Source organism: Protopterus annectens, chromosome 3.part0 (assembly GCF_019279795.1).
Source record: "Protopterus annectens isolate FY-2018-M chromosome 3.part0, PAN1.0, whole genome shotgun sequence".
NCBI classification, from domain to species: domain Eukaryota; kingdom Metazoa; phylum Chordata; order Ceratodontiformes; family Protopteridae; genus Protopterus; species Protopterus annectens.
The window spans coordinates 1,851,073,805-1,851,086,488 of NC_056731.1; the positions used below are offsets into that span (position 1 = coordinate 1,851,073,805).

Below are 12,684 nucleotides of genomic sequence, written 5' to 3' on the forward strand. Positions count from 1 at the left end.
AGGCAATGTTACAATTGCCTCATGTACACAGACAATCCTCTCCTTCTCCCACAAAACACAAATACATGCGAGAGATGCAACTATACGGCCAAACTGGAGGCTGAGCTCTCTCAACATAGGACTGGCAAGACCAGACAGGAGGAGAAGGCAACCACACACAATACATACCCAGTCACACATGGTACCATCACAACTTCAAATCATACACATACTCACACAAAGACATACTCGGAGGCTCTGATCAAAAATTTACCAAAACAGCAGAGGCCACCAAAGCAGACACCCAAACAACTACCACCTCACGACCCAACACATGCAACACATAGACCACACAGTCAGAGTGTCAAACAGTCACAGCCCTTAAGGCCAAACAAAATGCCAGACACACTTGTCATTGGTGATTCCATAGTCAGACACACTGACGTCCCGCTCACCAGACTGAGTAAGGAGAAGGTCACAGTAAGCTGCCTGTCGGGCGCTAGAATCCGCCACATAACGCAAGCACTCAGGTCTCTCAACAGCAGGTACAAGTCACGACTCAGTCATTGTCCACGCTGGTGACAACGACCTGAGACGTAGCCCCTTGGACTACATGAAAAGGGACGGCGAGGAGCTCTCTGATTATGTAGCCCAGGCAGGTATGACCCTGACCTTGAGCAGTATCCTACCTTCACCTAGAATGATGCCACGATACAGTGATAAGATGATCAGCTTTAATAATTGGCTTAAATTCTGGTGTCATTCAAAGGGGATCCAATGTCTGTCTGCCTGGGATGACATGCTGGACAAGCCACGTTGCTTCGCAAGGGACGGCTTGCGCCTGTCACCCCTGGGCTTCCGGATATTGGCAAAGGCTCTTGCCACCCCCATAGTGCCTTTTTAGGCAAGGCTCAAATTCTAAACCTACCACCCTAGAACACCAAAAAGGAAAAAAACTAAGGGTAATGCTGCTCAATGCCACAAGTCTCAATCTCAAGATGCACTCGAGGCCCTTCTCAATATGGAGAACATCGATGTCTGTGCTGTGACAGAAACCTGGTTCAAGGCTCCTGAGAGCACCCCAGCACTAACAGGTTTCACCTCATATCATGCCCGCCCCAAAATCCGGACAACACCAAGAAAGGAGGGGTGTCCATATTCATAAAGGACACCCACACCTCAAGGTTGGTGGCAACGCACGATGCATCGGAGACCATCCAGGTGCAATTAACCATAGGCAAGACTGCTCTGCAATTTGTAGCATGTTACAGGCCAACCTCTCAAACTCAGGAACCTCACATGGCCTTCCTGAAAACATTGGAGGATAAATGTATCTCCAAACACCATCATACTAGGTGACTTCAACTACCCTAATATAGACTGGGAACACTACTCAAGCCCGAACACTCTAACCCAAAGATTCCTGGAGTTCATAAACTCAAATGCCATGGAACAACTAGTCACCATCCCCACAAGAGGTGAAAACATACTTGATCTCATCATCACGAACATGGGATCAAAATGTTCAACACCGAAGTATACCCCTCACTGGTGAGATCAGATCATAAACTAATCTCGCTGGAGGTCCTCATCCCGCCCCACCTGAAACAAAAAAGACCACAGTGAAAAACTTCTCAAAGCCGATTTCACACTTCTAAAACTAGTGTGATCTCCTTTAAGGCCCCTGAGCCAGTGGTAAACATTACTCAAACCGCTGAATCACTTACAAATGCCTTCTACCAGCACCTACAGGACTGCATGGATCAGGCAATCCCAAACAAAACTAAGACTCTCTGTACCAAAGGCAAGCGTCCAGTCTGGTGGACCCCAGCCATAAACAAGCTCTACAACAAAAGGAGGAAGCTACTACAAGATAGAGCAAAATCCTTGAAAGGTAAGACACATTTGATCATTATAAGTAAAAACTAAGAGCTCTCATAAAATCATCAAAGGCAAATTTTGAGAGAAAAATCGCCAAGGACTCTAAAGACAATCATAAGGCCTTCTTTAGCTATGTTAGAAACCTAGGAGGAAACTCCCAGATATGCTCAGAATTAGTTCAAAATGATGTGAAAATTACTGAACCTACACACATTGCTAACATACTGGCTGACAGGTTCAGTGCAAACTTCTCCTCCAAAAGGAGAGATATCTATTCCAGAGGATTGTAGCCCCCCAAACATCTCCAACGCCCAGGTGAGAACTGCCCTCACTAAGGCAAAAAACACAACATCCATGGATGGTGTCCCCGGCTGTGTGCTTCATGAACTCAACGAGGAATTAAACCCACAGTTAGGACAGCTGTTTAATCTTAGCCTCACCTCAGGATACGCACCAAGGAGTGGCGCACGGCACTGTGGTCCCACTTCATAAGGCGGTGCCTCCACAGACCCTGGAAATTACCGCCCATTAGCTTGACAAGCCTTATCTGCAAAGCCATGGAGAGGATCATAATGGAACTCATAAATAAAGACATAGGGAACTTGCAGACTTTGGACCCAACCCAGTTTGGCTTTGTCAAAGGCAGATCCTGCCTCTTAAACTTGGTTGACTTTTTCGAGACAGTCACCAAGGCCATTGATGAGGGAAAGGCAGTCCATACAGCCTACCTCGACCTGGCAAAGGCCTTCACACAATACCCCACTCAGGTATCATCGAAAAACTCATCAGCTTGAATGTAAACCCATACATCACAAGATGGGTTGCAAACTGGCTAGCGACAGAACCCACAGGGTCAGAGTTGCTGGAGCCATGTCAGACTCAAAGCCTGTCACAAGTGGTGTCCCACAGGGCTCAGTCCTGGGTCCACTCTTGTTCGGCATCTACTTTCTGAAGTACAAGCAAACACAGGAGGGTTATGGCTGACAAAGTTTGCAGATGACTGCAAACTGGGCCATAGTCGAAAACACATCTGACACAGATATCCTCCAGAAGGGCCTCACAGAAACGGATAACTGGTGCCAGAGCCATGGCCTGAAGTTAAACGCCAAAAATGCATAGTCATACCCTTCGGGAAAAACAAGGTTACCCCTAGCTACCATATAGGTGACAATCCACTGAGCACAGAAAAGTCATCAGGGATCTGGGGACCCAAGTTGACAGTAGTCTTCGCTTGACACTCATGTTGCTAAAGTAGTTAGGAAAACCTTCTATATCGCCCACCTGATCATGAAGGGATTCACATCTAGATCAAGGGAGGTCATCGTCCCCTGTACTCATCACTCATTAGACCTATGATTGAGTACAATGCCCCGTTCGAATGTATCTGACCAGACACCTGATGCAGCTTGAAAGGCCCCAAAAGTTCCTCACCAAAAGGATAAAGGGTCTCAAAAATATGTCTTATGCTGCCCGACTGAAAGAACTCCAGCTTTATTCAGTCTCATACCGCTTGCTCAGAGGTGACCTGTGCCTGACATATAAGGCCATGTCAAACCCAGATTTGATGAATATGCTTCACCTCAAAACATCTAGATCCCTCAGAACCACAAGGGTGGGAGACTTAAACCTTGACACGGTTATAAATAGAACGTGCTGGAGGGACAGATTCATCACCCAGAGACTCCCTATGCTGTGGAACAAAATCCTGGTACATGTGAGGCAGAGCACCTCGCTGGCCTTGTTCAAGAGGAATCTTGACCAATGGATGGGAGATCGCAGATATACCCCAGGGATTACTTCAGTGTCACTGCTTGACAGAGGCACAGAAAAATGATAGGCATAGTTTTTATTCAAACTAAAGGGGTGGCGAAAGCCACATAACTATGGGCTAGGCTTATAAATGCCCTTGGGCAGATAGCCTAGAATGAACCTATGAACCTATGCTCTGAGTTATTGCATAATGGCACCTCCTATACTGAGCCAACAGATACAGCCAACATACTGGCCGACAGATTCATGCATCAACTTTACCCCCCCAAGGGCCCAATCACAATACCAGATGAAAGCCTGGTACCCACCATTTCTGCTGCACAGGTAAAAGCTGCATTGTCCAAAGCCAAGAATACAGCGTCCATGGGACCTGATAATATCCCTGGCTGCATCCTACATCAGCTACAAAACAAAGTGGCACCACATCTGTGTGCCCTGTTCAATCACAGCCTTACCTCAGGCTATGTCCCTAATGAATGGCACACTGCTACAGTCATCCCGCTCCATAAAGGGGGAGCAACTACAGACCCTGGGAACTATTGTCCCATTAGCCTGACAAGCCTGGTATGCAAAGCTATGGAGTGCATCATCATGGACTTGCTTAACAAAGATATAGGCAATCTCCAAACTCTTGACCCCACACAGTTTGGCTTTGTCAAGGGGAGATCCTGCCTGCTGAACCTGGTTGACTTCTTCAAGGCAGTCACCAAGGCTGTGGATGAGGATAAGGCAGTGCATACAGCCTATCTCGACCTGGTCAAGGCCTTTGATACCATTCCCCACTCAGGTATCATTGATAAACTCACCAAGCTAGGCATCAGTCCTTACATCACTAAGTGGTTGCAAATTGGCTCACAGACAGGACCCACAGAGTGAAAGTTGTGGATTCCAAGTCAGACTGTCAATCAGTCATGAGTGGAGGTCCCACAGGGCTCGGTCCTGGGCTCTCTCCTGTTTGGAATCTACTTCTCAGAAGTCCAGGCCAACACAGAAGGACTCTGGCAGACCATGTTCGCTGATGACTGCAAGCTAGGAATCATTAGCAACTCCCCAAGTGATGCAGACATCCTATAAAAGGGCCTCTCTGAGACCAATGACTGGTGTCGGAACCATGGCCTGATGTTTAACGCCAAAAAATGTGTTATCATCCCCTTTGGAAAAAACTCAGTTCCCATGAATTACCACGTCGATGGGAGCCCACTGAACACTGAAGAGGTCATAAGAGATCTGGGCACCCAGGTCAACAGCCACCTCACCTTCAACCACCACACTGCCACTGTGGTCGGAAAGTCCTTCTACATGGCACATGTTATAACCAAAGGTTTCACATCCAGGAAGAAAGAGGTCATCATCCCTCTCTACGCATCCCTCATTAGACCAGTCATTGAATATAATGCCCCATTTGGCATGTACCTGACCAGACACCTACAACAGCTGAAGAGGCCACAAAAGTACCTCACAAAAAAAATCCTAGACCTTAAACACATGTCCTACATGGACAGACTCAAGAAACGTCAGGTGTTCTCAGTCTCTTATCGTCTACTTAGAGGTGATCTCTGCTTAACTTACAAGCCATGTCCGACCCAGACCTACTTGAAATGCTACATCTAAAGAAATCCCAATCCCCCTATGGCACACTCTCCAGAGATCACAGCCGCATTACCACAATTAACAGAACATGCTGGAGGGACAGGTTCATCTCCCAAAAACTGCCCATACTCTGGAATAAGCTTCCCATTCATGTCAAGCAGAGCACCTCACTGGCCCTCTTCAAGACAAATCTTCATGAATGGATGGGTAACAGAAAGTTCACTCCAGGCATCATTCCAGTTGTACTACTGGATATGGGCACTGTGAACTAACATCAGGTGGCACGGTGCCTGGGCATTTTTTTGGGGGTTAGGCTTGTAAAGGCTCCAGGACCTGTAGCCTAGTACACACCTATGAACCTATGAGATTCTTGATATAACTATAGAAGGCTTTATGGTTGTTTTTAGTGTCTGCAGCAATTTTGCCTAATTTGTAATAATTTTGTATAAGCAAAGAGAAAGGGATAGGGGAATGCTAAGGGAAAGACCAGCGTTGGTAGAGATTTTAGTTGTGTCTAAAACAGAAGCTGTTGTTAAAAAAGGGGTAATTAATAAGCATATAATATACTCTACGATAGCTATAAGAATCGATCAGAGTGGACTTCCAGTACAGCTGTCCCCTAGATAGACATTCATTCACAGGTCTCTGAGTAGGGGGGAATTAAATGTAAAACTGAGCAACAGATTGCTTAAAAGAAAATAAAAAGCAGATGTTAGAACATACAGGGAAGCTAATGTACATAACAATTAACACAGGAAAGTAATCAAGAAGAAGAGAAGAGAGTAGAAGTACCATGGCATGAAACAAAAAAGAAGAAGAAGAGCAAGTGACATTATTGGCATTACGGTATGAAGTGAATTGAAAGACCCTAAAGCAAATGCTAAAAGTCTCCTAATGCAGGAAAAGAAAATACATGAGAGCCAACAGAGGTTAAAATGAGCACTCCTCAATGATACAAAATCTGCTTGATGAAAACATAAAATGGCAGGCAATAGAGAAGCAGCAGAGGAGAGGTGAGACAGAAGAATGTAAAAATAATGGGTATACCAAAGAAATGGTAAGTACCAGATTGCGAAGTTGAAGCTGTGGAGCTATGTGCCAGATGGACTCGTATACCCAAAGAAGAAATTATGATAGAATTGCACAAAATTTCAAATTTATTTAAAATGGAAAAGGCTGAAGCATTAGTTCTTTTAGCTGATCATGTGATTAAGTCACATGATTGTTTCTGGTTCTAATTTAAACATATGTTTTCATTCATCCTTTTGTCTGATGAAGTTCCTATGGGGAATGAAAGCTCTTAAGTAGTGTGAATGTTTACAGAGATTAAATTATTTTTGTTTATATAAAGAAAAGATATGTTACAATGTCACATATAGTGAACTTAAGTTTCAGGGTGTCAGGTATAGTAAAATAACGCCAAACATTTTGTTGCACATTTTACTGCATCTAATAGTTATAAAAATAGAAGTTATGTCCTTACCATAACGTTCCATGTGGAGTGTTCATCTCGCCTTTGTTCTTACACCTGGGTTCGAGCCGATCCTCGGCTCGTCGGCCGCTTAGCAAAGCTCTGCATCGAGAAGAAGCTCGAGACCAACCTAACTCCCACAATCCCCCTCTGCCTTTACCTCAGATCTAGTTTGCAAGCAAACCAACAGAAATAGAAGAGAGCAAAACACATTCATGCCAAACAAAAATAAACATAGCTAAAATATATAGCCATAACAACTGCTCCAGGCAGAAGCAGGAGAAACAAACCAGGCACCTAAACTGGACATTCTTCCTGAGGGTGGGAGGGTGGGAATGTAAGAACAAAGGCGAGATGAACACTCCACATGGAACGTTATGGTAAGGACATAACTTCTATATGTGAGAGTGTTCAATCTCGCCGTTTGTTCTTACACCTGGGTAGCGTCCCTAGCTCCATGTTCCTGAGGAACTCAGGGGAGAACGTTCCTGAGTACAGTGGAACCAAAGGTTGCCCTGTCCCTAGAAATCCTGTCTACTTTGTAATGAGAAATGAATGTATGTGGTGTAGACCAAGTGGCAGCCGCACAAATAGTGTCTAACGGCAGGCGGGCTGCATGAGCCAGGGATGTAGATACTGATCTTGTAGAGTGCCCTTTGGGCTTGACAGATAAAGTTTGTTCAGAGGCAGTATAAACAAAAACAATGCAATCAGAAAGCCATTTGGACAGGGTTCGTTTTGTAACTGCCATACCTTTCTTGCTGTCTGAGAAGGCTACAAAGAGCTGGTCTGTTTTTCTGTGATCCTTTGTTCTGTCCAAGTAAAATCTGAGTTGTCTATGAACATCTAACTTGTGTAACATATATTCCAACTTATTGGAATGGTTCTTGAAAAAGGTGGGGAGTTCAATGGACTGATTAATATTATTAACGGAGCACACTTTGGGGAGAAAGGATGGATTAGTGCGAAGAGATACTCTATCAGGGTGAAAGATCAAATAAGAATGTTTAATAGAAAGAGCTTGAAGCTCCGATACCCTGGCGATGTGATAGCCACCAGAAAAAGGGTCTTCCATGACAAAAACTTCAAAGGACAGGAAGAGGCTGGTTCAAAGGGTGGCAGCATTAGCTGTGACAAGAGAAGGTTCAAGTTCCAAGGTGAAGTAGGACTTCTAACTGGTGGTCTAATATGGAAAGATCCTTTTAGAAAGGCCTTACAAAGTCTGTGAGCCATAATAGGAGCCCCACTTTCCCCCACATGAAAGGTTGATATGGCAGCTAATTGCACTCTCAAAGTGGCAGGAGAAGCCCCTTGGTGGAACAGTTCGTTAAAACTCCAAGACCATATTCAAAGGAGCTATTACGGGATCCAATTGTTGTGTAGTTGCCCAGTGCACAAAACGCTTCCATTTACTAGTGTAGATCTTTGTAGTGGAAGCTTTATGAGAAGCCACCAGGATATTTTGAACTGCTGGGGATAGAAGATCAGACCTGGCTAAGAAGGGGAGCAGCCAAGCTGCTAGTCTGAGGGAGAGAAGCGGGTGGAGAGCCCCTGACGAATGGGTCAGTAGATCCAGCTCTGGGTCCAGGATCCAGGGTTCCCGCATTTGGTGTGCCAGAAGAGAGGGAAACCAGATTTGACGAGGCCAGAATGGGGCAATGAAGATAATTGTCCTTTGCAGGTTGCTGGCTTTCTGTAGAAATTTTGAAACCAGGGGAACAGGAGGAAAGGCGTAGAGGAGACCCGGGGGCCAATCGTGAACTAGAGCATCCCTGGGGACTTCCCCTGGAGGGGGTAATAGGGAAAAATAGCTCCTGCATTTGGCGTTCATTGGAGACGCAAACAGATCGCAGGAAGGCTGGCCCCACTTGCGAAATATTTCCTTCGCAACTGACTGTTTGAGGGACCACTCGTGAGGTAACAGAATGGCTCTGCTCAACCTGTCCGCTATGACGTTTGATAACCCCGGGATGTGCGTTGCTATCAGAAAACGACCTGTGAACTCCGCCCATTGCCAGATTCTCATGGCCTCTCTGCATAGCTGATAGGACTTGGTTCCCCCTTGCTTGTTTATGTACCAGACTACGGACATATTGTCCGTCTGAACTGCAATTGTCCCTAGAGGAAGAAGGGGAGCAAAGTGTTGCAACGCTAGAAACACTGCCCTCAGCTCTAGAACATTGATGTGCAGATTGTACTCCAAATTGGTCCATTCGCCTTGGACTGTCTGTCCCTGAAAGATGCCCCCCCACCCTATCAGGGAAGCATCCGTGGTCACCGTTGCTATCGGCGAGGGGAGCACAAATGGTCTTCCGCTGGAAAGATTGCAAGTCCGTAGCCACCAAGCTAGGTGTGATTTGCATGTGTTTGTGATGAGAATTTCGTGTGTCAGGGGTAGCTTTTGGAATGACCATTGTGCAAACAGTAGCCATTGAAGAACTCTCATGTGCAGTCTTCCCAAGGGTATCGCAATGAGAGAAGCTGCCATGAGACCCAAAACCTTCAGAACTAGTTTCGCCGGGGATTTTCTGGATGATAGAAAAAGATATATATGGTTTCGTAGGGAGTTTATCCTTTCTGGAGGAAGCCTTAGAATTAAGCAACGTGTATCCAATTCTGCTCCTATGAATGAGATATGCTGTGATGGCTGTAGTAAGGATTTTTCAAATTTACGGAAATCGAGATGTACACAAAGTCGTGTGTAATCCCTGGCCTGAATCAGTCGGCGCCTGGTGGTGGCAGAAAGGAGCCAGTCGTCCAGATACGGAAACACCTGGAATCCCATGCCTCAAGTGAGACGCTACCACTGCCATACATTTGGTGAAAACCCTGGGGGCTGAGGTCAGACCAAAGGGCAGGGCTCGAAACTGATAATGACTGGCTCCCAGCCGGAAGCGCAAGTGATCCCTGGACGCCCTGGCCATCTTGATGTGGTAGTATGCGTCCTTTAGATCTATTGAGCAAATCCAGTTGTCCTTCTGTAGAAATGGAAGGATCGAATGAAGCGTGACCATCTGGAACTTTTCCTTCTTGATGAAGGTATTGAGTTTGCTTAGGTCTAGAATTGGCCTCCAGTCCCCTGTCTTTTTTGGAACTAAAAAGAACCTTGAGTAAGTTCCGAATCCTCTTTGGTCCGCTGGGACTGGTTGGATGACTCTTTTTTCTAGCAGCTTTGAAATTTCTATAGCTGCAGGACCTCGCAGATTGGGCGGCACATCTGGAAGTTTTTTCTGTGGGATTGGAGGCAACAGGAAGGGAATTTTGTATCCTCTGGTAACAATGCTTTTTACCCAATTGTCTGATGTAAGATTTTGCCAGGCCTGAGGGTATAAAGCTAAGCGACCCCCGACTGCCTCCAGAGCAGGACAGTCGGGCCTCCTCTCAGGAGTGCTGGAAAGGTTTCCCGGGGAGTGTATCCCTGTCACCTTGGTTCTGCGGACCCCCTCTGCCGCCAGGGCGACGTCTTCCACCTCTGCCCCCTCCTCTGCCTCTAGAGGGGGCATCACCCTGTGTGCCTGGGAAAGATCCTTGGGGTTTTCGAAACCACATTTTTCCACCACGTTGCCCTTTGGGGTATGGTCTAGATGGGGTGGAAAAACGGACTCCGACAGCAGACAGAGTCTTTCCCTCTTGCTCACACCGGGTAAGGGTCTCCTTTACTTTGGGGCCAAAGAGAGTGGCACCATCAAACGGGGCGTTAGTAAAGGAAGACTTGAAGGCTTCCGCAAATGAACATAAGCGCATCCAGGATTGTCTACGAAAGCAATCGCTGAAGCCGCTGCCCTACTCGATCCTTCGCTGCATATGAGATCAGCCTCATGGACGAGTTTGCAATAGATGTAAGGGTATTGAGATGTGCTGTAACCTTCTCCGAGACAGCAGCATCTGTAGTACCCTGGAGGGTATCTCCCAACTCTTTGACTAGATCCTCTGTAGCCGTGTGAAGTGGGTCAAATAGTTCAGGGATCGCATAGAAAAAGCCGCTGAACTAAAAATGTGCTTCCCATACCTGTCCATAGTCCTAGAATCTCTGTTAGGCGGATGGACAGATGAGGAAGATTCGGACATCTCCTTTTTCGTGGCAGCTGCCACCACCATAGCGTCCACTGGCACTCCTTTGTCAGATAAGCCTTATCTTGGGGGCAGTAATATATTTGTTAGGCTTTCTAGGACTGGCTCCACCGTGTCAGGTGCCTCCCACGCCCTTCGAGCAATCAGTTCCATCAACTCATCGAAGGGCGGAGTGACCCAGGAAGAGGAAGGGCGAGCACCGAAAGCCTTCAGCAAGACTGACTCATCCTCAGAAGGGGGAAGGGCTTGCCAATCACCTCTCTGTTTTAGGATCTCCAGGATGTCAGAAAAGGTGACATCCTCCGAGGGTGATTTTGGGGACCCTTCTGACTCATCTAAGTCAGTGTCCGATGGCAATGATTCTTGTGGAGAATCTAAGTGTCTCCTCTTACACAGTCTTTTCCTCGGAACTTCCTCGGGGGGGCATCCGAAGAAGCCTCCGAGGAAGAGGGGGCACCCTCTAGGGGTGACTGAGACACTGGTGCTCGACGCTTAGACGTAACCGTGGGTTCAGAGGAGGATAACGGCCCTTTAGGGGAAGGAGAAGCTGTTTCTGCTGAAGTGGTTGTCTGAACAGACAACACCTTCCTCATGAGTTCGAAGGCCCCCGGGTCCCGAGTCGAGGTATCCCCCGGTTCCGAAGAAGTCGGAGGAATCCCCGAGACAGGCACCAAAGGCATCGACCCCGAGGACGGAGCCGAGTTGATCCCAGCCAAGGCCCCGAGAGGGAGCGTCGGAACCGAAATATCAGTCCGACTCTCAGTCCCGGACCCAAGGGTGGATCTTCGGCTCCGAGACTCCGGTACTGGATCCGACGGAGTCGAGGTGAACGGTACCGACCGAGAAAAGGACGGATCCGGCACCGAGGGCTCCACAATCAACAGATCAGCCTCTCCGGCTCAAGACTGGATGGGCCCCGGAGGAGGAACAGGTGGAGATAGTGGAAGGCCTTCGAGTCTCGACACCAACTGGGAGGAGACAGAGATAAGTTTGGACAAGGCCGTATTCTCCATCAGTTTCTGCACCACGCGGTCTACATCGGTGTCGGAGAGGGGCCTGGAAGAACGCGTCGAAGGAATCGAAGATGGAGCTGACCTCAAAAGTGCAGGTGGAGGGAGCTCCGTCACCGGTTCCAAGACTCGAGGCTCGGTAACTGACAACAGTTCAACACTCGGCCCCAAGTCTGTGGAACCGGTGATCGAACTTTGAATGAAGAGCTCGGAGCCGATGACTTGGGCTCCGACGTCTTCGATTCCTTCGAGGATTTAGATGCCTGGTCTGATGCATCCAGAGCCTCTTGGAATGCAGGCTTCAAAGACCCTATCCATAAGCTTCCTGCGCCTATCTGTCATGACCCTCCCACTGAAAGAATGACAGATGGAGCAGTCCTCTTGCAGATGGAGAGGGCCAAGACAGTAGACACAGGAGCTATGATTGTCTGTGACAGACATCTTCTGTCCACATTGGCACCGTTTGAAGCCTGATTTAGCTTTTTCTGACATGTTAGCAAAATCAATCCAGAAAACAGAGAAATAGCCAGTAGTAAATGTCCAATCCAGTAAAAGTTGTCAAATCCAGTAAAAAAAAGTCAAATCCTGTTAATAAAGTCACATCCAATAGTCAACTCTAGTAAAGGTAAAAGGGTGGGGTAGGCCCCGAGGGAATAACTCAAGAAGTATATAAAAATTATATACGGAACCGAGAAACCCTCGATACACTACTCATACACACACACAATCAACTTTAGAAGAGTTTTATACTAAAAATAATACAAGAAATATAAGAAATAATTAATCTTAGCTTTGAGGTGGTCTGAGCTCATCAAAATGATGCGAACGTTGCAGCGGCAAACTAGATCTGAGGTAAAGGCAGAGGGGGATTGTGGGAGTTAGATTGGTCTCGAGCTTCTTCTCAATGCAGAG

The 12,684-nt window shown here is 46.9% G+C and overlaps 1 protein-coding gene across 1 annotated transcript in view; it reads right to left on the minus strand.

The window, feature by feature from the left end:
- The window catches only part of OBSCN (obscurin, cytoskeletal calmodulin and titin-interacting RhoGEF), a 4,979,884-nt gene that overhangs the window by 4,572,803 nt on the left and 394,397 nt on the right, over window positions 1-12,684 (minus strand). The gene's annotated exons all lie outside the window — the stretch shown is intronic.